Genomic DNA, 24207 nt, shown 5'->3' with positions numbered 1-24207 from the left:
TAAAAAAAAAAAAAAAAAAAAATTAAATGTTTATGGAATGGGGACGCCTGGGTGGCTCAGTCAGTTAAGCGTCTGACTTCAGCTCAGGTCATGATCTCACGGTTCGTGGGTTCAAGCCCCGCATCAGGCTCTGTGCTGACAGCTCAGAGCCTGGAGCCTGCTTCGGATTCTGTGTCTCCCTCTCTCTGCCCCTCCCCAACTAGTGCTCTGTCTCTGTCTCTCAAAAAAAATAAAATAAAATAAAAATGTTAAAAATAAGTAAATAAATAAATAAAAATAAATGTTTATGGAATGAACCAGCCAAAAGAACAGATTCCTCCCGGCCCCCACCTGGTGCACTGTGGCCTATACTTGCTCAAGTCTGAGCCAGTCTGGATGGGCTCAGAGAAGCAGAGGGGACCTGGTCCTGGTACCCTCACCACCCATCCTATGAGACCTGCCCTGACCTCAGAATCCCAGACACAGGCTGCCAGGCCCTAGGAAAAAAAAACGTTTTTTATTTATTTATTTTTGAGACAGAGAGAGACAGAGCATGAACGGGGGAGGGGCAGAGAGAGAGGGAGACACAGAATCGGAAACAGGCTCCAGGCTCCGAGCCATCAGCCCAGAGCCTGACGCGGGGCTCGAACTCACGGACCGCGAGATCGTGACCTGGCTGAAGTCGGACGCTTAACCGACTGCGCCACCCAGGCGCCCCGAAAAAAAATTTTTAAAAAATTAAAAAAAAATACATTTTCACTTAATGCAAACCATATTCTAAAACCTAGGTATAACTCAAAACAGTTCTTTTCTTTAAATATTTCCGTGGAAATGGCAAGTTATTACTTTAAAGAATGGTTCAGAAACCTATAAACTTCAGAGTCAAGCCATTTAATTTTGTAACTTTTGTCTAGATACTAAATGTACTTGGACTTCACATGAAAAACTGCAGAAGCTAAGCTAATTCAGAAATCTTTTTACTACTCTTTATTTAAAGTGAACATTGAGCTTAAATTGATTGCTTTTGATGTGTTTTGGTAATGTACCGTGTTCCGCAAAATTAAAGACTTTCATTGGTATACATAGATCCAGCAGAAAAATGCAAAGCATTAAGCAGTAATGTTAGTATAGACTCTAGTGATGATGTATTAATTCTATTTAACAAAAGTATATGCTTGGTGTAAAAAAAATCTCATAAGCAATTTGTCTTCATTATGTTATAGTTAAGGCCAGTTCTTAAAGTGTAACTTTGGCAACAGAATTTCTGCATTTTAAAATATGGCTTCTGTTGAATGAAGTATTCCCCTATTAAGTGACTGTTGAAGGTGCTTGGCAGATTTCACCTTACCAAATAATACGAGACATTTATATTGAGGATTGAAACTACCATGCTCTACAAATGAAGGAGAATTAATTTTCAGGATTAATGAGGATTTTGAAAATATAAGCTTCGCATTGCAGAGACCAAATACTGACTGGACGTCACTTACAGCATAAGATTTAGGCTTCTCAGTGGATTTGTTTTAAACCCTGTAGTGTCATTCTCTTGTCATATATACTGCCCTCCTCCCTCTCGTGGAAACATAGCAATCCTTATTTTCTGTCTCCTTCGCAATATAGAGCCCAGACTTGAGACAAAAACTTAGGAGATAGAAAGCCAGGATGCCACTTGCTGAGGTCTGGAACCCGGCTTTCCTATTCAGCATTTGGTTTCCAGCACTTAGAAACATTCAATATTTGTGGAGTGAGTGAATGCCTTATTTTGATTGTAGAAACAAGTTAATTTTCATGTACCACCATTGTTGCTGTTGGAATTCAGAGTTTCTAAATACAGAAAAATAGTATTTCTAGGGCCAGCCCATTGTTCTGTTTCAGCATTATGCTTTCTTTGCTCGCCTTGGTTTATTTGCATAAAAAGAGCTGAGTTGCTATCTAATGTCATTAGATTCATTAATGGTACTGTTGTATTTAACTTTGTGAAAAAAGGAGGGGGGGGGGGGTGTTTCAGAATCTCAGGAGATGAGTGTAATACTACTGTAGCTTTGTGGAACCACCTTTGGTATTAAATTGTCATTGTTACTATCAGAGCCAGTAGCTGACGGGCAAGAAGAGTACTCTTTCCTTCTAAGTAGGATTGTGATGCTCTGCATAGAAATGTGTATGTTTTCATTTTTCTGTGATAAAAATGGCTTCTGATATTTTCTATTTTAGTGTCATGTTAGAGATTTCATTCCATGCTCATTTGTTCATTCACATGTATTTTTATTTTTAGCTCTAAGCGAAAGACATGAGGCCTAAGACTGAAATGAGGTTGTTTTGAGGCCATCTGATTTCTGACTAGAAGGTGTGCGATCGCCTCGTCCTGAAACCACTTCAAACAGAATGGTAATGGCAAAACCTAAGAGAAAGAGAGGCCTTCATGTTTTTCCATGTCTGTTCTCTTATCCCAATTCCTTCCTCTTTAAAACAAATTTTTTAAGTTACGAACAAAAAGTATTAAACAATATGCTAATATACCCTAACTAAACTGGGTCTCGGGTGAAGAGTTGTGTAAATCTACATGGTAAGCCTTGTATAGTTGTTTGAACTTTTTAGTGAGCTACTTAATTAGTGACAAAATCTGTATTCTGTGAAAACGCCTGAGCCATTAGGAATTTGCAGATTGAAATAATTTTCTTCCTTTGAAAAATGATAGGGTTTGCTCTAAGAAGGGACTCCAGACTTATGAGGCGTTTCAGACTAGGGAGTTAGGGTTCTTGTCACAACTTTCTTTTGCTGTCATAAAGAATTTTAATGTCTTATGTATGTGTTTTTGTTTTTCTATTTAAGATGTAAAGTCCTATTAAGAATGTTAGTAGTATCAGTTAGCTCTACTTTAATTATTACCGGTATCTTAGTTCAAAATGTATTTTATAGTTGAGAATAGCACTGTCTGTTTTTATTACAGTAAAACTTTTTTGAGAGAGTGCTACTATTTATTAAGTTTATTCCAGTGGTCCAGGTCCTGTTAAAATAATGTTGATGTGGCAGTTACTAGGCTGAATCCCGCTGGGAATAGAATTCCAATAGGATCTTTGCTCAAGTTCAGATTTTATGCAAAGCCATCTTTTCAGAATAAATGGTTACTTGTTATTTCTTGTACTACATGTAATAGTGTTAATAGCAAAAATAGTATCACAAGTTTACTTATATTTAGCCTGAATTATATGTTTGTTTAATTGATGGCATGCCAAGAAAATGCAATTGTCATCCCCTTCCAGAGGGTAATGGGGGGGGGGGGCAAATTCTATGGAACTGTGACAGCATTAATATATTTTTTAAAGTCATGCTTCTTTCCATGTTTTCTTCTAGGGTCTCGGTTGTTGGTATAGTGCTACATTACCTCATTTCTCTACAAACAGTATTTTCTTATAAAGAGTATTACAAATAATATCTTATAAACAGTATTTTCGCAGATGTTGAGAGTGACTTAAAGTTTTAAAATGTATTTTTATTTGTATATGTGGCTTTCTGTGATGACAGACTTAATCATATGCCATGCAAATCCAGGCACCAGTTAGGCTCACAGCAGTGTAGTTATCTTCTATCTGTGATCTTGGTTTAGCCTTCAGTCAGTCAGTCTAGCTTTGTTCCGAAGAGAAGCAGTTTTCCTTTGTTTTCTAGATCTCCCTATGTGTTGTTTTAATTCTTCTGGAAATGTGAACTCTGACCTCTTGCTTTTCTATGGAAAAATTAAACAGGCCAATCTAAAAACATAGTTTTTAAGCCTGTAGTAGCAGAATTGTTCATATAGCTCACTTTTGTGTGTTAATGCTTTAATAAGAAACAAATAGATTGTTTTTATTTTTTTGAAATTCTTGTTTCTTATGTTTACCCAAACACTTTTTTTCTTCCCTCAAATAAAGCCTATCTAGTTGACCCTGTTTGAAGTTAGAAGAACTTTGAAGGTCATCTTTTATGTTTCTATTTCATGTGCTAAAAATGAATGTGATAGAAGTACAAAGACTTTAACCACTATTAATTGGCTAAAAATGTGGTTTCTAAAGGCATGTGTTATATAAGAATGAAATCAGTAATCTCATTTATACATCTGAATATCTGTCACCATAATAATAGCTTATTAACAGAAAATATAGAACTGATGCCACTTTAATTTAAAGCCTGAAATTGTAAATGTGAAGATATTTGGACCCAATAAATATTAAATAGGTGATATATGAGTATAGTTTAATATTTTTTAATAAGTAAACTGCCTTGTTTCTAAGCAAAACTTTAATGTTAGACTTAAGAGCTTATAAGTGTAAGATGAGAAAGAAACATTAACTTTAAAATGTCATTTTGAAAATTATAAAAGTAAATATTGACCTTAGAAAGTTTTTTCCTTTTGACATTGTTTAATTTTTTTTCCTTTTTGTTTTTTAGGTTTGCAATTTTTTTTGGTGATGGCATGTTCAGAATCTTGGATCCCTAAGTTGAATATGTTGGAAATATTTAGGAACTCTGGAAATTATTGTTTTGTGTATATAATGGCTTACTAGGTGAATCAGTAGATTTAATAAAAAGTATATAAAAGACTAGGTATTATAATTTTGTGTTTCTAAGTTGACATGCATATCTCAAATTGTCATCTATCAGTATTAGTGTCATTCTCTGGAGATAGTCCTATTTTGAAGATTTGGGGGTTTTTATGGACCCCGTATTTTCCCAGGCAGTTTATGTATTCCCCCACTCCTCAGGCCAGTTTGTTCAGCTCCTTTAACCTTTCTACTACTGTGCAGTGTATGTTACTTAGATCAGTGGTAATTATTGAACAGGAAGAGATCAAGTGACAGTCCTAGAGATAGTAATTATAAAATTTCAGCCTGGAAACGACCTCAGAACGGTCTGTATTCGAATATACAGATTATATCCAAATACACTTGTGACAAAATGCTGCCGATTTTCTCCTTGGATATTATTATCTAGGAACAGAAGTGCTAATAGGGAGGAAAAAGAACTGTTCAGTTTTACCTCTTCCCTCTCTCCCTGTTGTTGGGTGAATGGGTTAGGGGGAAAGTAAGATGGCCAAGAGATAGACCATGTAAATGAAAAGGAGGAAAAACAAATTTTAATCTCCAAGAAAGAATATTTCCCCTTAAAAATTCGAAAGTTAGCTCCATTCTGGGTACCTGAACATACTGTTTTAAAACTGTGGGCTCACTTTCACATAGGCCCAGAATGTGAGCTAGGGTATGCTTACGCTTAACCATAGGAATGGCTGGAGAGCTTGTTATTTGATAGGAGAGTCAGACAGTCCTTGGGTGACAGTCAGTGGTTGACTTGTTCCCTGACCTGTTCCTGCTGGGATTAACAGATTTGAGGAATTTTCTGGGGCAGTTATTTTGATGGTCAAATGATACAACAGCCTCTCTACCCCTTTGACCAAAACTGAGGAAAAAATTGATTTTTAAGACTGTATTTAGAACAGCCTGAAAAAGGATCATAGGAAAAGGCTGAGGTAGTCCAGTAGAATGTTAATGTATTTGACTAGTACAAGGTTTATTATTGGTAGATTGTCCAATAATACGGAAGTTGGTGTATAACCCAAGTTTTCATAACGTTTGTATTAGAAGACTTCCAGAACTAAATAAAATACACCCTCCACCCCTTTGCTTTACTTTGCTTTGCTTTAAGAGGATTTGACTGATAGGTATATTTAATAGGTGGCACAATGAAGACATTAGATTTTTAAAAATCAGGTTACATTTTAATTTAAATGTGTGTTACCTCTTTGCTGCTTTCCCATTACAACTGGCTTTTTAAAAACTCTCCTTCTGTGATACTTTTGTCAATAGAGGTGTTTCCTCTTAGCCAATTCTAGCCACAGTATTGACTGGGCCTCGGCATTTGATATACCCAGAAGGAATTAGACAGACAGGAAAAAAGTTGGTCTATACTGAAATGAATATTTTAAAAACCTTCTTAGATTCTGAACACTTTGAGTACAAATGAAAGAGACCCAAGAGGGGGGAAAATTTAAGAGCCCAAGAATAAAAAAAATGGTGGGGGTGGGGGTGGGGGTGGGGGATAACCCCTTACATAGCTAACTAAGGTATAATAAGGGAAGGAAATTAATTTCCTGGAGATTATGAGATAGAATATGAAATCCCTTGGATAGTAGGCATTCTTAGACTCATTAGGGTAGTTCACACTAGCACACTGCAGTATTGTAAGGACAGTGGTATGTGATCTGGGGAAATATTAATGGATTTCCTAACACAGAGTTTGATATTTATTGTAGTGTGTTATAAATGGGTATGCAGCTCAAAAATGAATATAATTCAAAATAAGTATCGTAGATACTAGAGAAAATACTATAAAATCTGGATCTTTTGTCTCTATTTTGCAACGTTAGAGAGTAATGTAGAATACAGAGCATAGTAGAGAATTGATGGCATGACTATAATCAGTATTTGATGGTTGCTTACTAGAAACTTCTAAATAAAACCTGACATTTGTCTAATGTTGTCCTTAGTTGTACTGTAACAATTTTAGTGAGAAAATGTGTACCTTCTTGGGTCACTCTGCTCCATAGTCTGGCACATCACTGTGGAAATGTAGAAATCTAAGCTCGTTTACCCAGAGAGGAACGGATCTTTGTAAATTTGGATACAGTAAGTGCGTAGGGACACACACAGAATGTGAGCCTAGAACAGTGGTTCTTGGTATTTCGGCACTTTTCGACCCCCTTTTGAAAACCTGAAGGTAACTATGGATCCTTTCCCCAACAAGACTGCAATTTCTGAGGGTAGAGGGACTGCCCTTGGCTGTCAGGTCAGGAAGCCCTGATCTACAAGATCATCTTCATTTTACTTCTGACCTTGCTCTTGACTTTATTGTCAACTGTCTGTCAGGGGTTCTCGAATGGAGCTTCAAATCTTGAAGGACGCTTACTGCCTTACTCATTGAACTGAAGCCCCATGTCCAGAGCTCTGTAACGTAATGGAGCAGACGTCATTCACAAAACGCTGCCCCACAAGTACAGTGGTAAAAAGAGAGCCTGAGGCATTTGTGTGTGGCACAGCCTCCGGGGTAGTACCTCCTTCCTACTGGCACAGGGAGGTTTATTCCATAGTAAGTTGAATCTTGATGTTCTGTTTTTAAAATGAGCATATTTCTTCTAAAACCTCGAATTATTATAAAGGTTTCTAACTGTGACTTTTTCCTCGTGTCATAGGATGTCACATTAATGGTGTAAAATGTGCACTTCACATTAACATAGTAACTGGGAACCTGGGATTGTTATTTTGTGACTCAAATCTGTAACACGTTTTCAGGGGAATTGTTGAGATGACCGGATAATTCATTCTTTATTCCTTTCAAGTTCCTGAATGTATGATTGTTTCTGAATCTTATTAAGCCATTTATAAGATGAGACAAAACTGTCTTCAGTTCATATTTTGACACAGAATGCATACATTGAATTGATCTTATTAGAAATGTGTTTTTGACAAAAAATTCTATTTGAGTGGCTCTCATCTTCATTTTGGAATCTCAGATCCCCTGCTCGTTATGTCGTTCACTGGGACTTTGCTGCAAAATACAGCTTCGTTGAGAAGGTCATCCTTGAAAAATCAAGAAATCTGAAGAAACTTACTTTGGGACTTGAGTAAAGAGACGGAAGAGCATCGTCAGATTGACAGCGCAGCACACTCTGGAAACATCTTCGACTGCACTGCTTTTGTACATGAAACAATTTGACTGTTTTATGAACTGGACCTATAGAGAGAGAAAACCGCCTCATAAAATGTATCTGTAATATAAGAAAACAGGACTCTGGCCTTTGAAACATTTCTGTCAGGACAGTTTGTTCTGACTACTCACTGAGGGAGGGAGGAGCTTGGGTCATTGAACTCTGACTGAAAGTTAGTTGCCATGTATTCTGGATTTGAAGGTGTTTTTTTAATTTCCTGTCAGAATATAGTGTTTTGGGCTTTTGCACCATCTGCCTTCCATGTGCCTTTCCTGTCCCCTGAGAGAGGAGCTGGAGTTCACCTGTGCCCTGATACTTGTTCTCTGTCCTTTCTTTTCTATACTGTTGACTTAAATGTGGGGAAATGTGGAGCAGGTAGAGGATTCCAGGATCCTGTTAAATCTATCCCGCTATCCCTCCCAGGTAGTTGTATTGCGTTTCCTTTTCAGCTCCTCTCAGTGTTGCCCAATTTCAGCCCCTCGGTTAGGTCGAGGCGGCATTAAAGTCACACCTTTTGAGGCTCCCTTCCCATCGTCCTTTTTGCTCTGCCTGCAGTGGGCGGTTTTCAGTTGTCCTACTGGGCCACGTGTGCTCTCTCATTTCCCGCCCCCTTCCTGCGTGTTCTGCTGGAGAGAGAAAACAGATCTAGACTTGGGGATTTGAGTTGCGTGAGGTTTGCCCCCACAGATGCACAGCACGGTGTTTAAAATACCGCCTCTTAGCTGTGCTGTCCACAGTAGTCTCCTTCATACCTCTGCTCTGTGCTGGGCACTGCCCCCTCGTCCTCTCCACCGCTCGATTCTCCTGAGGCCGGGAATGGACCGCACGGCGCCATCCACACAGGGGGAACCGTAGTTGACCTCTGCGTAAGCTTGCTAGTTCTGAGGTCATGAGTTAACGAGGCAGCTGAAGAGTTCCCCGGGTCCTCCACCGGACTCTGGTAAAAGCAGATCATGTGCAGAGAAAGTCCTCACGCCGGAATGATTTTGAAAACAAGATTTGTCCAAAGAAATAGGCCAAATTCCAGGTTAACCGTGAACCCACATTGACTCTCCTGGTGTGCCTTACTTTCCACAAAATAAAAACCTTACCAAATGAACCCTGACGTAAGTCAAATGTGGTATTACTCAAAAAGAGTTTTTACAAGTAGTTTTCAGAAACATGTGCAAATAAATATGTTTTGTATGAAAGAGTATATACTATGTACAATAATTTTCTGATTCTTGCTCTAATAAATATTAAACTTAAGTGGTCTCCGCATTTGAGCCCTAATAGTTTGAAATTATTTTTTTGAAATTACTTTCTTGAGTAACATTTTAAGGTACACAATCTTTTTACTTTTCATGTAACGTGCAAGTGTTCTTAGAAGCTGTTGACACGTGTTTGTTTTCCACATGTGAACCTACTGTGTCTTCAGTAAGAGTTTCTGAACCTTTGGCTGTAATTACCAAGCGCTGGGGGTTGGGCTGGCTGGAAATGCGTGTTGAGCTTTTCTGTGTATGCAGCAAACTGTGTGCAAATAAAGTAGCTTTGTACCCTGAAGGAGCTTTTAGTAATTAAATTTTTATGAAACATGAGCAAGTTAGACGAGAGGAAGTGAACCAAAGGAGCTGTAAACGATGGTCTAAATGAGAGGTTTGGGAGCCTTTATGGAAGGTAGCAGTGGTAGTGAGTCGGTGGGAATGGGGTGGGGTGGGCTGTGAAGTTTGGAGAGGAGCGCAAGACCCCCATCTGGAGTCAGTAGTGGTGTGGGTCGGTGCGCGTAAGCTGTGCTCCGTGGACGTGGATCCAAGGTCAAGGAAGCTTGGTAGCAGAAGTCTATCCCCACCGTTCCTGACTGATCAGCAGATGGGTGCCATGAGGCAAAATAGGAAAAAGAAAATCAAGGGTGGGGTGGGGACTTCAAAAGTTTTTTTCACTTTAAAAAATTGACCTTTTAAACTTCTGTGTCGTTCTCTCTATTGTGTACCCCTGGTAAAATAAAACTCTTGCCATCTCAAATTAGTTCTCTACAGATACCCAAACAATTTTTTTTATTGACCTGTGAAATCAAAAGGCTGGGTGCTGCTGTTTCTTGGAAATGTGCAGGATTAGCATAGTCAGGTCTTAGTTGTCCATCCTACAACCCATAGATCATGGGATGCTGTTTAACGCGCCAAAGAACAGGGCAGGTTTACATAATTCCTTCAGCTTTGCTGAAGAGTAGAGTGGGAGACCCTGTCTCAAAAAAATTAAGGTAGCTGTTAAGGGGCGCCTAGCTGGCTCGGTCACTGGTAGAGCACGAGACTCTTGATCTCGGGGTCGTGAGTTCAAGCCCCACGTCGGGTGTAGAGCTTACTTTTTAAAAAAAGGTAGTAATTAAAAGGACAGCTGTTATCATCCTGTTTCAACCGACAGTTGGCCGAGAAGTCATTCTGGAAATCTCTTGAACAGACTTCCAGTATTTTACATGAGGATGAACTGAGACCTCTAATAATGCAAAGATCCACTACAACACAAACTGAAGAAATCATTTCACACTCCCTTGCAGATAATTTTTCAACATGCAAAGTAGTCACAAACCTCCAAAAAATTTTATGCTGATAAGTGAGTGGCCAGAAACAATGCAATGGTTAGAACTTGTCTTATGTCTGCCTGTCTCCAACTTTTAAGATTTACCCTACGTACCATCGTCTTGCATGACTAGACTGCTTTTTAGTATCCGCTCACATGCTAGCCCCTGCAATAAGGTAAATGTATAAAATGTGTCGAGGAGTGAATTTTCAAGAAAGATGTGGAGATTTCTTCCTTTGGCATCTAAAGATGAAGGTTGGTATCCCTCCTAAACGGGTGCTTGTATGCAAGTTCAGAGGAAGTCCGTGATCTCTAGTCATGGTTCACAGCACTCCAAAGTACGTCCCTTTATCTCGGGGATATTGCAAAATGCGGAACCGTATTGCTCTACTAGTATTCCACGCTGTGTTCCTTAGAGACTTTTTCTTAGGAGGCCCAACTTTGAATTATTCAACCCAGGGCTAAGATTAGTGAGGCAGACACCTGCTTTCAGTATTCCCTGGGACTCGAAAGCGAGAATGAAATTACTAAATAAATTTGAGATTGAGGGATATTTTGGACTTCGTTAGCTGTGTGCTATGCATCCGTTCCTGTGGGCAGGGCGCTCAGAGGGCTGGTAAATTTCTCAGTACTAGAAGGCATCACTTTGCCGTGAAAATTTTGGATTAAATATTTTTGAACGTCCTCAATTTTGTAGCATAGCAGACAAAAGATTATAAATAGATACATACTGATTGAGATCATTTTACCTAAAGTATGACATGACCAAACTGTGTAGATTTGCAATTTTGTATTTGGAAGAAAAGACACAAGTGACTTGCTAGGGGTCTTTGATGACAGTTACAAGCAGGAAATTTAGTTGTGCCTCTAATACCAAGTTACGTGTTTAGTCAAAATAATACCTCAGAACTTTTCCGTTAGGATTTTCTTTAGCTCTTGAGTGGCTCTTGGTGGCCTGTCCAGGCCCCCTTTTTACCTAAGAAAGCCGCATCAGAGAATGAGTTACACAATTTTAAAAGCCCCATTTGTGGGATCTTCTGGAAAACACTAAAATATATCACTGTAGGATAGTTTCCCTCTTTGAGAAACGGGGAATTATCCTTAAGTGAGAGGCCAAACCAAGGCGAAACAGGTGGTTCACAGATGGCTTGGTCTCTGTCTGTGGCTGCCTTCAGCACACTTCCGGTGTGGGGGCTGAGTGGCAGTGGGGGGTGGGGGGGTGGAAATGTGGCAGGTGTTGGGAGAATGGCTTTTCACATCTACTAGCGTAAGCAATTCCTGTTTGCCTACTTTTTATGTAACATCTTTCTAAGGAGTCAATTGTAGCAAACCGTAGTTTCTCCCTTCCCCCAGATTAGAATTTTGTGATTTATCTGTTTAAATTAAGAAGTAAGGTTAACTCCATAGCTGCCATTTCCTCAAACAAACAAAAACAAAAAACCCAGCAGCAGCTGACCTAGACTTCCATCTTGTACTCACTATTATGTAAGTCCTAAATTCTGATTTAAAAAAATGATAAATTCGGGGCACCTGGGTGGCTCAGTCGGTTGAGCGACCGACTTCGGCTCAGGTCATGATCTCGCAGTTTGTGGGGTTTGAGTCCCACGTCGGGCTCTGGGCTGACAGCTCGGAGCCTGGGGCCAGCTTTGGATTCTGTGTCTCCTTCTCTCTCTGTTCCTCCCCTGCTCACGCTCTGTCTCTCTCTCTCTCAAAAATAAAGATTTAAAAAAAAAAAGTTTTTTAAGTGATAAATTTGGTCTGAAGCAGAAAGAGTGTAATAAGCCTTTTCTCTAGTCTTTCACCCTTCAGATCCTCTGGCCCCCTATGGTAGTGAGGCCGGGGACCACCTGAAAGGTTTGAAATTCAGAGCAAGAATCAGAAAAAGATAAGAGCAGGGGGCCTGGGTGGCTCAGTCGGTTAAGCGTCCGACTCGATATTGGCTCGGGTCATGATCTCACGGTTCGTGGGATCTTTCATAAGGGGGTGTTAGGAGGAAAGGGCAGGCAGAAGCAGTGCCAGGAGCTGAAGCCCCAGACTGAGCAAGGTCCAACTTACTGGTGATTAAAATGAAAGAGATCGTGGAGGCCCCCTAAGTTCATGCTGAAGAGTAGGGGTTCAATTCTACAGGCAGGAGGGGACCTGTCCTCTGTGGCTTTGCTCATGTGGCAGTTTCATCTGAGTATGGTCCAGAATTGTTGGCCCCTGTGGGTTCTCAGTTTATCACCTCAGGCAAGGGAGGAAAGAGAGAGAAGTTGATTAGTAATCATTCCCTCTCTCCTGTCTCTCAATACTTGCTTTTCCAAAATGCACATAACTTTTTCCTCATAAAAAGGAGATGATTTATAAAAATTCACACGGTGCAGAAAAGTAAGAGTAAAGTTCGCTATCTTACTGCTAATATTCTGATCATCAGCAGTTTCGACTTCTACATCATCTGTGCTAACGGCCTCCTTGGTAAGGGCTGCTGTGTGTGGATGCAACCATCTCACTCCCTAGTGCTGAAAGTTAGGTGGTCTACAATTTTCATTATTCATGTTCTTTTCATTTTCTCACTCTTGCAAACTTGGTTTCCCGTGAACGTCCTTATGCATAAGATCTGCATTTACCCAGTTATCTCCTTGGTATAAACAGAAGGAAACCTCAAAAACTTGGGATGCCTAGAGTCACCTGGGTGGCTCGGTTAAGTGTCCAGTCCCTGATTTCAGCTCAGATCATGATCTTGGGTTCTTGGGATCAAGCCCCGCGTCAGGCTCTGTGCTGGCAGTATGGAGCCTGCTTGGGATTCTGTCTCTCTCCCTCTCTCTGCTCCTCCCCTGCTCATGCTCTCTCTCTCTCTCTCTCTCTCTCTCTCTCTCTCTCTCAATAAATAAACAACAACAAAAAAGTTTGAAACCTAGAACTGAGGTCCACAATACCAGAATTTAGTACAGACATTACCGTTGAGCAGTTTGTGTGCGTGTGTATGCCCACATGTGCACTTTTCAGAGCACTTTAGTAGCAACTTCCGTCTTGAGAGCTGCATAAAACGTTGCGAGGTGGGTTAGTGGAGATGATGGTCGTTCCTTCGGGTGGGTGTGGGGGGCTCCCATCTCTCCTCAGCACTGCTGTCACATGGCAAGTGCCTGCTGCTCACAAAGCACATTTGCAATCAGCTTTCAGAACATCAACTCCAAGGCCAATGCCAACAGAAGCTTTTGGAATACACGATGATTAGCACACATGATAGCCAAACTAAAAATGGAACTTTCCGGCTTCCACACATGAAACTGCTTTGATTCCAAGTTTTCCTATTTTAATTAGGCAGATCAAAGAGACAACACGTTTTTCTGAGAAGTTGAAAATCATATGGCAAACCGCTCTATTTTTCAATGTAGGAAGTCTTTACAAGGGTTAAGTGTGAGCGATGTTCATTTTGGTTCTTTCAGGGGAAAGTACCTTCTGGAAGTGGTCTAATTGGATCCCTCGGTGGTGGTCTTCTACCCAGGCCCCCCTCCCCAGCCATTTCTCGTCCATAAGATCTCTGGATGGTTCCTGGATTAAACCACTGTGTACTAAACATAATGAGAACTCAGAGCTAAAGACTCCTTGTCCTGTTATGTAGAAGGCTTGGTTTAGGTTGAAGTCATAAGTTCCATTCTTTCTTCTTAAAAATGAGCCCTACTTGGGGTGCCTGGGTGACTCAGTCGGTTGAGTATCTGACTCTCGATTTTGACTCAGGTCACGATCTCATGTTTCGAGGGATTGAGCCCCAAATCAGGTTCTATGCTGGCAGTGCAGAGCCTCCTTGGGATTCTCTCTCTCCCTCTGCCGCTCCCTCTCTCTCTCTCTCTCTCTCAAAATAAATAAATAAACATAAAAAAGAGAGAGAGAGAGCCCTACTTAACAAATTGTAGCTCTAGCACTCCTGTACTCAGCAACCAGGCCCCTTAGCATACTCCCACTCTTTTGTGTCTCAGGGCCTTTGCACTTGCTGTTCCCTTGGCCTGGTCTGCTCCTCCCCAGATGCTCACATGGTTCTCTCCCTTGCTTCTGTTAGCTCTCTGCTCAAACGTCTCCTCATCAGAGAGCCCTTCTGACCCACCTGTCTATCTAAAATAGCATCTCATTCCCTCCCTCCCTTATTTCCTCACAGCAGTTACCCCACGCTGACAGCAAAGATGTGTCTCCTCCACAAAGCATAAGCTCAGAGAGGGCAGGGCTTTTGTTTTGTTCCTGGCTGTTCCTTCAAAACAGAGAACAATACCTGACCTATGTTAGAAACTCAGTAAATGTATACTTTTTGAATGAGTGAACGAATCCCCCCATGTTCCTACCTAGGGACGTGTGAAGACACTTGGAGCTTTCAAACACCAGAGGAAAGTCAAGGACTTGGGGAAAAGGAGCAGTGATCTCAGGGCAGGATCTCTGTGTCGGGCCGACCTGGCCCAGTGGCGCCATTTCTGCTTCCAGCTCCTTCTCTAACTGCATGTTCACGTGGAGCCATGGCTTCTTTCTTTCTTTCTTTCTTTCTTTCTTTCTTTCTTTCTTCTTTCTTTCTTTCTTTCTTTTTTCTTTTTCTTTCTTTTTATGGAACACTTCACGAATTTGTGTGTCATCCTTGTGCAGGGGCCATGCTAATCTTCTCTGCATCGTTCCAATTTTAGTATCAGTGCTGCCGAAGCGAGCACGAGCCATGATTTCTAACATCCCCCCCCCCCAAGTGGAGGGTGACTTGTGCTAACAGTAGGCACTGCCTTTAAAAAGCATTTCAGTGGGGGAGTCTGGGTGGCTCAGTCGGTTAAGCGTCTGGCTGGATTTCGGCTCAGATCGTGATCTCACGACTTGTGATTTTGAGCCCTGCATCGGGCTCTGTGCTGACAACATGGAGCCTGCTTGGGATTCTCTCTCTCTCTCTCTCTCTCTCTCTCTTTCTCTCTCTCTCTCCCTCTCTTTCTGCCCCTCCCCTGCTTGTTCTCTCTCTCTCAAAATGAATACATTTTTAAAACTTAAAAAAAAAAAGCATTTTAATGGATTAATACATGCAATAGATATTTACAGAGCAACAACTACGGTCCCAGGCATTGTGCTAGAGGCCAGGGTTATAAGAGGCCACAAGACACTCACTGAGCTGACAGTTTTTCAGTATGAGTTTGGTTGGACAAGATCACCCTCCTGCCACCTCAAGCTAAGAGAAGAGCCCTGAAAGAGGGGAAGCTTTGCCCAGTGGGGAGAAGGGCTGTGTGGGGCGGAGCCCAGGTGTTGGTGGGCAGGTGGGCTTACTGTGTGGTGTCAGGGTTTGGCTTCAGCTCCCCCAGGGCTCAAGAGGGAGGAAGCTCTCTGTACGCTTGTTTTCTACTAGGCCACATCAATAAAAAAAATTCTTAAAACTACCATGTTTTTTGGTTTTGGTTAGACTTCTGTGGACTAAATTCAGAAGCTAGCAATAATTTTAAATATTTCCATGGGTGACTCTTTGAGAAAGTTCCAAAGCCAGAAAGTCTATTTAAAAACAACTTTGGAAACAACAAATTTGTGTTTCTCCCTGCACTTAAGATTCAAAAGAAAGAAGAAGAAGAGGAACAACAAAAACTTTCTCCAACAATGCAAATAGACTAAAATATAAGGAAACAGGAACTCCAGGTGATTTTTCTCACTTATTGAAAGCAATAAATAATGAGTCCTTCAAATACTCTACGAGAGGTATCTTGAACTTCTCTGTAAGGAGTATTTCGCTGAAAAGGAGTGTAATGCAAACATGAATGACCATGTAACCCTCCCCTGTACGTAACTCAGGGATTTGCACGGAGGCATAGTTTTTGGCCTCTAGTTATGTAATGGTGCTTTTACATATGTAATGGTGCTTTCTATGGTGCTTTTACAGTGTTTTAAGGGGGAGACATACACGGCACTCAGATCATCAGGCGAAACCAAAGACTGGTAAGAATAGGGCCTCCTTTTCATTTCACTTTGTTGTATCCTGTCCACTGGGTCCTGTAGCTCACATTCTGGCTCCCTCTTTCTCGCTCTCTCTCTTTTTAAATGTTTTATTTTATTTTTGAGAGAGAGCAAGAAAGAGAGAGAACACATGCGTGCACAAGTGGGAGAGGGGCAGGGGCGCCTGGGTGGCGCAGTCGATTAAGCGTCCGACTTCAGCCAGGTCACGATCTCGCCGTCTGTGAGTTCGAGCCCCGCGTCAGGCTCTAGGCTGATGGCTTGGAGCCTGGAGCCTGTTTCCGATTCTGTGTCTCCCTCTCTCTCTGCCCCTCCCCCGTTCATGCTCTGTCTCTGTCTGTCCCAAAAATAAATAAACGTTGAAAAAAAAAAAAAAAAAAACAAGTGGGAGAGGGGCAGAGAGAGAGGGAGACAGAGGATCTGAAGCGGGCTCCAAGCTGACAGCTGAGAGCCTGATATGGGGCTCGAACTTACGAGCCACAAGATCCTGACCTGAGCCAAAGTCAAATGCTTAACTGCCTGAGCCACCCAGGCACCAATTGGCTCCCTCTTTCTCAAAGAGTGTGTGTGTGTGTGTGTGTGTGTGTGTGTGTGTGTGTCAGAGACAGAGACAGAGATGGAGACAGAGACAGACAATAACGTGGGGACAAAATTCAATTGCAGATTCAGACTCAACTATTTCTGAAGTGAGACTTGGGAATGATTCTGCTTTTCTAACGAGCCAGCTGGTGAAGCCAGTACAACTGGTTCACAAACTCCATGGAATAGTAAGTCTCTTAGTCTACCAGGAACTTTCACGTGCATTTTTTTTTCATGGAACTTTGTAACTATCCTGTGAGTTGAGCACTGCTGGTGGCACCTGCTTTTACACATAATAGGGCAGGTCCCAAGAGGCAGATTGCCTAAACAGAGCTTGATGCTAGAACCCAAGCTTCCTAACGTCCCATGGAGTGTTTTTATTAAGGGAGCTCTAGCTTGGTGGTTGAGTCATGAATATGTGGGGAGTGGGGAGGTAAAATTAAAATTTTGGAAACCCAATAGAGAAAATGCACTCTTTTGTTATTACTGTTGTTATGATGTCCCCTGAGGTCCTAGAGCCAGCGCTAATAGACTGGGAGATGGTCACATGAGAGTTCTTACACTTGCCATTTTTAGTCAACAGGAAGACAGCAGGTGGCGAGTGTCCTTCTGGTGACAAACTTAACTATCTTTGGGAAAATGGGATTTAACTTGACTGTAGGCTGCCTTCCATCTACCGGATGGAGCTAGAACTTGAGAGCTGGGTGGCTTTGATTTATGGAACACCATTCCTGTCAGATGGTACAAAGGATGTGCAAATCATATGCAAGTGGGCTAAATCTCACTCAGAATTTGCCAACCGGAAACACAACGTCTTGATTCCAGCTGGATTTTAATGTGATCTTGGGGTAACTTTCAGTGAAGTCTCCACTAGGCTTACTTTTAGCTGAGAAATAGCTAAATCCTGTCAAATGCAAGAAAGGTCCGAACATGGAAGTCCAGAGTGGCATTTGTGACCGTGGGTCCTGTACCCCATCTGGGGAGAGGAGCCCCAGCTGGCCTTGGGGTAAAGTGAGTCTCCTATGGTCTTTCACTTTCACAAGTTCTCTTTCTTTCCTTTCTTTCTTTCTTTCTTCTTTCTTTCTTTCTTTCTTTCTTTCTTTCTTTCGAGGTTACTTTCTTATCTGTGTTGGTCCAACCTTCTTCCTTTTCCAAACTGTCCCTCTCAGGCATTTGCTGCTAAGCAACGCAATGGTATAGAACAATTGGATTCATGTGGGATGTTGATTCAGTTCAAAGACATGATCACCTTGATTTTGGTGTTCTAAGAGTGTCTTGTTATGCACATAATACATGTTCACTGCAAAAATTTTGGAAATTAACAGAAAGTGTAAAGGAAAACATTGCTATACTCCCACCACTCAGTGATAACTATTGTTATCATTTTGGTAAGTATCATTCAGGAACATATTTTACCAAGTTGAGATGATGATGCTATTAAAGTTTTGTTTTGTTTTACTATTTAAGTCGTGTAACCTCCTCTTTCCCATGAGTATTAGAGTGAATGTTTTCCCAAGTTCTGAAATGTTATTGAAGAGGTTTTCATTGTCTTGTTAGTTTGTTTTGCGGGTTGGTGTACCATCAGATGGATGCATTCTAGTTTATGCAGTTCTCCCTTATTGATGAACGTGTAGTTTGTTGCCTGTTGTTTAATATGTTATGCTCCGAGAGAGGATCCTTGCAACGAATCTTTGTGCACATCTTTAATTATTCTTTTAGGATAAATATGGAGAAGTGGAATTACCAGCTCTAAAGATATATGTAAAATCGTTGTTGGATAAATGATGCCTTTTGATAAATGCTACCGAGGGGTGTTCCAGAGTGGTTGATCCAATTTATAGCCTCAACCAACAGTGCACTCTGGCTGTTTTGGGGTATTGTGTTTAAACTGCCTCTTTGACAGTTCAAAATGATATCCCTTTGTTTTAATTTGCATATATTTGATCTCCCGGAGACTGAACTGTTTACAGTTTCTTTCTTTTCCTTTGACAAATGCCTCTTAGGTCCGTGGCTCCTTTTTTTTTTTTTTGGAGTTTTATTTTGTTGTTGATGTTTTTTTCAATGATCCTTAAAAGCTCTGTCTTGTACACATATTTTCCCTCATTTGTTTTTTTTTCACTTTGATTATAGTTGTTGGTTGACATTCAGCAAGTGTTATGCTTTCACCTAGTTGGATTTTTCAATCTTTTATTTTAGGCTTTCTTTCTGCTTGAAAATGTCTTCCCAGTCCTGAACTAAAATAGGCTAGTGAAGGTAGCTTTACCTGTACACTTCATTGGAAGATGGTGGAATTAGAGATTGGCAGAGTGTTGAGGAAAACACAACCACTAATGAAATGTGATCTAGTCTTAACCAGATGTGTACCTCAGAATCTTGTTAGAGCTTTAAAAAATTACCAATTCCTGGGACACAGTCCAGTACCACTGAATCGGAAACTTTAAAAAAAAAGGGGGCACCTCGGTGGCTCAGTCAGTTAAGGGTCTGACTTCGGCTCAGGTCATGATCTCATGGTCTGTGACACAGTTTGAGCCCCACATCAGGCTCTGTGCTGATAGCTCAGAGCCTGGAGCCTGCTTCAGATTCTGTGTCTCCCTCTCTCTCTGCCCCTCTCCCACTTGCGCGCGCGCATGCGCTCTCTCTCTCTCTCTCTCTCTCAAATAAATAAATATTAAAAAAAAAATCAAAAAAAGAAACTTAAAAAAAGAACCTTACACAAATCCACAGACTTAGAAAGGATCAGAGCCAAGTTGCATGTGATTTTTTTTTTTTTTTTTTTTTTTTTGCTTGCTTTGCGCATTACCTTTTATTAGTGTACGGGTGTATCTTGTCTTATGCGTTATCTGTTAACAATGAAGATCAAAATGCTTTTGTGAGGAGGGGAATTCAGAACAGTATGCTGTGTGGGGTGTTCTGCAAAATTACAGCGGTTCTCTGAAAGCATCAGTCTCATGAGTTCCGTGGCTGATTCTGCCTTCCGTGTCTCTACACTATGGCAAGTGGACTTTTTTCAAATTCAAAGTGACAGTATATTTACAAATGTAATGTATTTTGAAGAATATCTGGAATACATAAACTATATTAGAAGATATATTTACAAATTGCAAATGTTAACACCTTGCATTTGTATATATATATATATATATATATATATATATATATATATATATTTAAACCAGCATTCGTTATTCTTTGATTTACAGTAGTATCTCATTTGAAAATGGGGTCTGAGCCTGCAAATTAGCATTTACAACTTGGGAAAAGAAAGTCAAACCAAAAATGGCCAATTTGACATCTCTGTACAAACTTGAACTATGCTCATTGGTTAACATTGAAAATACACTCTTATTTCTCTAGCCTGGAACTGCTTCATTAAAAGGTTTTACTTTATAAGGGGGCTGGTTCCTGGGTGGCTCAGTAGGTTGAGTGTCCAACTTCTGCTCTGGTCATGATCTCACAGTTCGTGGGTTCTAACCCCGTGTGCCTGGAGCCTGCTTCAGATTCTGTGTCTCCCTCTCTCTCTGCCCCTACCCTGCTCGCGCTCTGTCTCTTAAAAAGTAAGTTTTTTAAAAAGGTTTTGTAAGGGAATTTGCCTATGAATCAACCTATTTGTTTTAGTGTCCACCCCATAAGCAGCATCTTGGGTTTAAAAAAAAATTTTTTTAACATTTATTTTTATTTTTGAGAGACAGAGCACAGCAAGGGGGCAAGCAGAAAGAGAGGGAGACATAGAGTCTGAAGCAGGCTCCAGGCTCTAAGCTGTCAGCACAGAGCCCGACACAGGGCTTGAACCCACGAACTGTGAGATCATGACCTGAGCTAAAGTCAGACCCTTAACTGACTGAGCCACCCAGGCTCCCCTCAGCATCTTGGATTTGAAGGAGAAGGCAGTCAGCCTGTAGGAGGTGAGAGGGAGGGCATGGAAAGGCCTTGGCTTTGGGCAAGGAACTTAGTATCTCAGAGCCTCAGAAATGGTGGTGGTGGTGGTGACGATGGTGATGACAATGATTGTGGTGGTGTCACTTCATCGGGGAGCAGGCATGGTAACATAAGTCTAGCGTGTGGTGGCTAGCAACAACTTTGTTACTGTTGGTCCCCCCATCCCTCACTCTGTTCACTGCACTGGATCAGTTAAAGGAAGATGTTTGGGGGTAAGGGGCAGGAAGCACAGGGTTCTAAGGAGGTTTCTATGTTTGAGGTCCCCTGATCAGTTTGAGAAATTATATATGCTCCAAACAAAAAGTAGTATAAAGTGCTAAAGTTAGTGTTACAGTTAATACATTTATTTTTTAACTAGATTTACTTATTTATTATTTTTGAGAGAGAGAAAGAGAGAGAGAGCACGAGCAGAGGAGGGGCAGGCAGGATCTGAAGTGAGCTCTGTGCTCACAGCAGAGAGCCTGATGCAGGACTCGAACTCACAAACCGTGAGATCATGACCTGGACTGAAATCAGATGCTTAACTGACTGAGGCACCCCGGTGCCCCAATAGATTTATTATTTATAAGAAATCAAAAACAGGAGAGACAGGTGTGACCTAAAGAGTTACTATGCTCTTTTGTATATCATTTTCATGTAAAAAATGCTTGAACCGGATTTGAATGCATCTTAGGTAATTTCAAGAAGGAGGAGGAGAAGGAGGAGGAGGAGGAGGAAAGGTCATGTTGCTAAAAGTCTATTATAACTAAGAAGCTAAGAGTATGTGAAAGGGTCTTAAGTGCTGGCAGGACAAAACCCAGTCCGTGGTCTGGCACAGGGGACAAGGGACGCACCAAACTTGATGCCAGACGAGTTTTTCTTGCATAAGCATCTTCGTGCCATGGTTGAAGTTATGACTTGAGATAAACAACGGATGAGAACTCTGAGGTAGCAGATGGTGCTGCAGGACGGGCCACCATAGCCATTGCAGGGCTATGGGGTGCTCAGACAAGAAGCCAGGTCAGGTCTCCCCACATGGTGAGCCCCGGGGCCACCCATCCAAGGTCTCCTCGTAGCACACAGCCTCCTATAAGACGAAGGAAACGACTGGCTGGATTGTGTGGTCTTCAGGTCCATTTCAGCTCTGACATTCCAGGATGAAAAACCAATTTATTGATTATTGTGGGCCAGAAAAATTGAAAGAGGTTGAAAGGGATTCTGAGTTCTTTTCTGGCTGAGGTTCATCCAGAGGCAGAGCAAAATGAGCTTCTTGATCGCCATCCAAGAGGAAGAGTTTATCTCTGGACCTCTTTCCAGTCTTCTTGCTGTTTCTGCAGGGCAGAAACACGGCCAGCTCTTGGCAAACTTGTGAACTAAGCAATTTCTCCCCCTAATCTGTTATCCCCTTTGATGTCCCTGACCCCCAAGCACAGCGCCCCTCATATCACACCTGGGGTCCCTGCCAGCCACCCCAAATTTAGAGGGGGTCTCAAGGTAAAAAAAGTTCCACGTACAAAGTCCATAGTGCTGTTTGTACACTTAATGCTCTTCATTTTGCTCCATAGATATTTAGCCAGCATCTATTGTGTACAAACCACTGTGCTCGATTCTTGGGCAGTAGTTTTCCAACTACACGTTATCGCCCATTAGTGGGCTTTAGTCTCAATTTAATTGGCTCCAACCAGAATTCCAAACATAAGTAGAAAACACATCAAAGTGTCTCACACATAGTAAGGCTAAGTACTAGTTAATAAAACATTTGCTTCAGTTTTACATTTGTAGATGTGTGTGTGTGTGTGTGTGTGTGTGTGTGTGTGATGAATGTCCATGGAAAATGTATTTCTCACTGCAATATAGTTAGAAAAGTTTAAAAACCAATGCTGTGGGCTCTCAATCCCTTAACAGCAACTCCATATTCCAAAACATGAAAATCTTTTCTTAAGTTTGGCACAAGTTCATTTGGCAGCAAAATATGACCCAAAGTGATTTGAGGGTATTTATAGTCTTTCTCTCACTTACTGCAAATAGTTGTACACTTAACTGCAGAATGGAGTCATACCTTTGACCCCACTGGGCATGTTGCACTCAATTACTTTCCTAAGGGCCAAAAACTTATGAACCATAGCACTTTCCACAAAACACCACGGATCTATATAAGGGTTATAGCAGTTTTCATCCATTGGGCAAATATTTATCGAATGCTTACTATGAGCTTGGTATTGTGCTGGGTGTTAGATATGGAAGGAAGAAGACTAGTATGCAATGAACTCCTGCAAAATTTCACAATCCCATGGGCGAGATAGATTTGGGGCCACCAGAGCTGAACTTCAGTACTCTCCTTATACCCTCCTTCTCGCTGCTAGTTCCCTCAGATCCTTGGCTGCAGAGATTTCTCTGCTGATGGCTTCTAAGTCTCCTACATCACATTTCTAACCTGACTTCATAAGGGCACTTCAGCACATTTAAAACCAGACTCCAAACTACTTCCTCCTATATTTCTATATCCTTAGAAGTACCACTGTCCACCTCACTTGGACACAGCCTTGCTCATGTCCTTGACTCTGTCATCCAGTTATTGTTCACTTCTGTTGATTTTTTTCTGTTGGTACAGATGCGAATTACTACTTCTACCTGAACGAATGGTCTGGAAGAGTAGTTGGGAAGAGCTTGCAAGTGTCATAGGATCATACAGACCTGGGCTCAAGTTGTATCTCTTCCCCATTCTGGCTGAGGGACCTTAGGCAAGTCACATAGGATCAGTTTTCACATCTAGAAAATGGAATTGGTGATATATATTTTATGACTCTTATAATTAAGTCACATAGGATCAGTTTTCACATCTAGAAAATGGAATTGGTGATATATATTTTATGACTCTTATAATTAAGAATAAAAATATATTCACTAAAAACAATATTAAAAGATAAGTCACAGGCTGTGTGCAGATATTTGTAGGGCATGTAACTAACATAGGGTTAGTATTCAGAATTTACAAAGAACTTTCTTCAAATCAGTAAGGGAAAAAAGATCAATATTTTTAAATGGGCAAAAGATACGAACAGGCAGTTTCTAAGGTGAAAATCAAAAGACCAGTAAATATATAAAAAGATGTTTAATCCCATTAGCAATCAAAATTTTAAAACAATGAAATACCGTTTCACATCTATAATATAGCCCAAAATGTAGGCAAGTACATCAAGCAATAATAACTCATATTGCTGGTGAATGTGTAAATTGTTCCACCCTCTATAGAGGGCAAGTTAGCAATATCTAATAAAGTTGATGATATGTATACCCACCACTCAGCAATTCCTTTGCCAAGTATGTCCTTTACAGCTTTGTTTTTAATGACAAGAACATTAGAAATAACAAAAGCATACGTTAAAAGGAGTCTGGATAGGGGCGCCTGGGTGGCTCAGTCGGTTAAGCGGCCGGCTTCAGCTCAGGTCATGATCTCGCGGTCCGTGAGTTCGAGCCCCGCGTCGGGCTCTATGCTGACAGCTCAGAGCCTGGAGCCT

The 24207-nt window shown here is 41.1% G+C and overlaps 1 protein-coding gene and 1 non-coding gene across 2 annotated transcripts in view; one reads left to right on the top strand and one right to left on the bottom strand.

Moving 5' to 3' along the window:
* The window catches only part of XKR6 (XK related 6), a gene marked incomplete at its 5' end in the record, with an annotated part of 320117 nt that overhangs the window by 87142 nt on the left and 208768 nt on the right, over window positions 1-24207 (top strand). The gene's annotated exons all lie outside the window — the stretch shown is intronic.
* LOC121040113 (U6 spliceosomal RNA) lies at window positions 14825-14931 on the bottom strand. The gene has a single exon (XR_005795119.1). It is a non-coding gene; the product is annotated as a U6 spliceosomal RNA (small nuclear RNA).

This window comes from Herpailurus yagouaroundi, unplaced genomic scaffold (assembly GCF_014898765.1).
Source record: "Herpailurus yagouaroundi ecotype Mexico unplaced genomic scaffold, PumYag 28, whole genome shotgun sequence".
NCBI lineage: Eukaryota > Metazoa > Chordata > Mammalia > Carnivora > Felidae > Herpailurus > Herpailurus yagouaroundi.
Note: the sequence above shows the minus strand (reverse complement) of the source record. Positions and strands in the feature narration are given on the sequence as shown.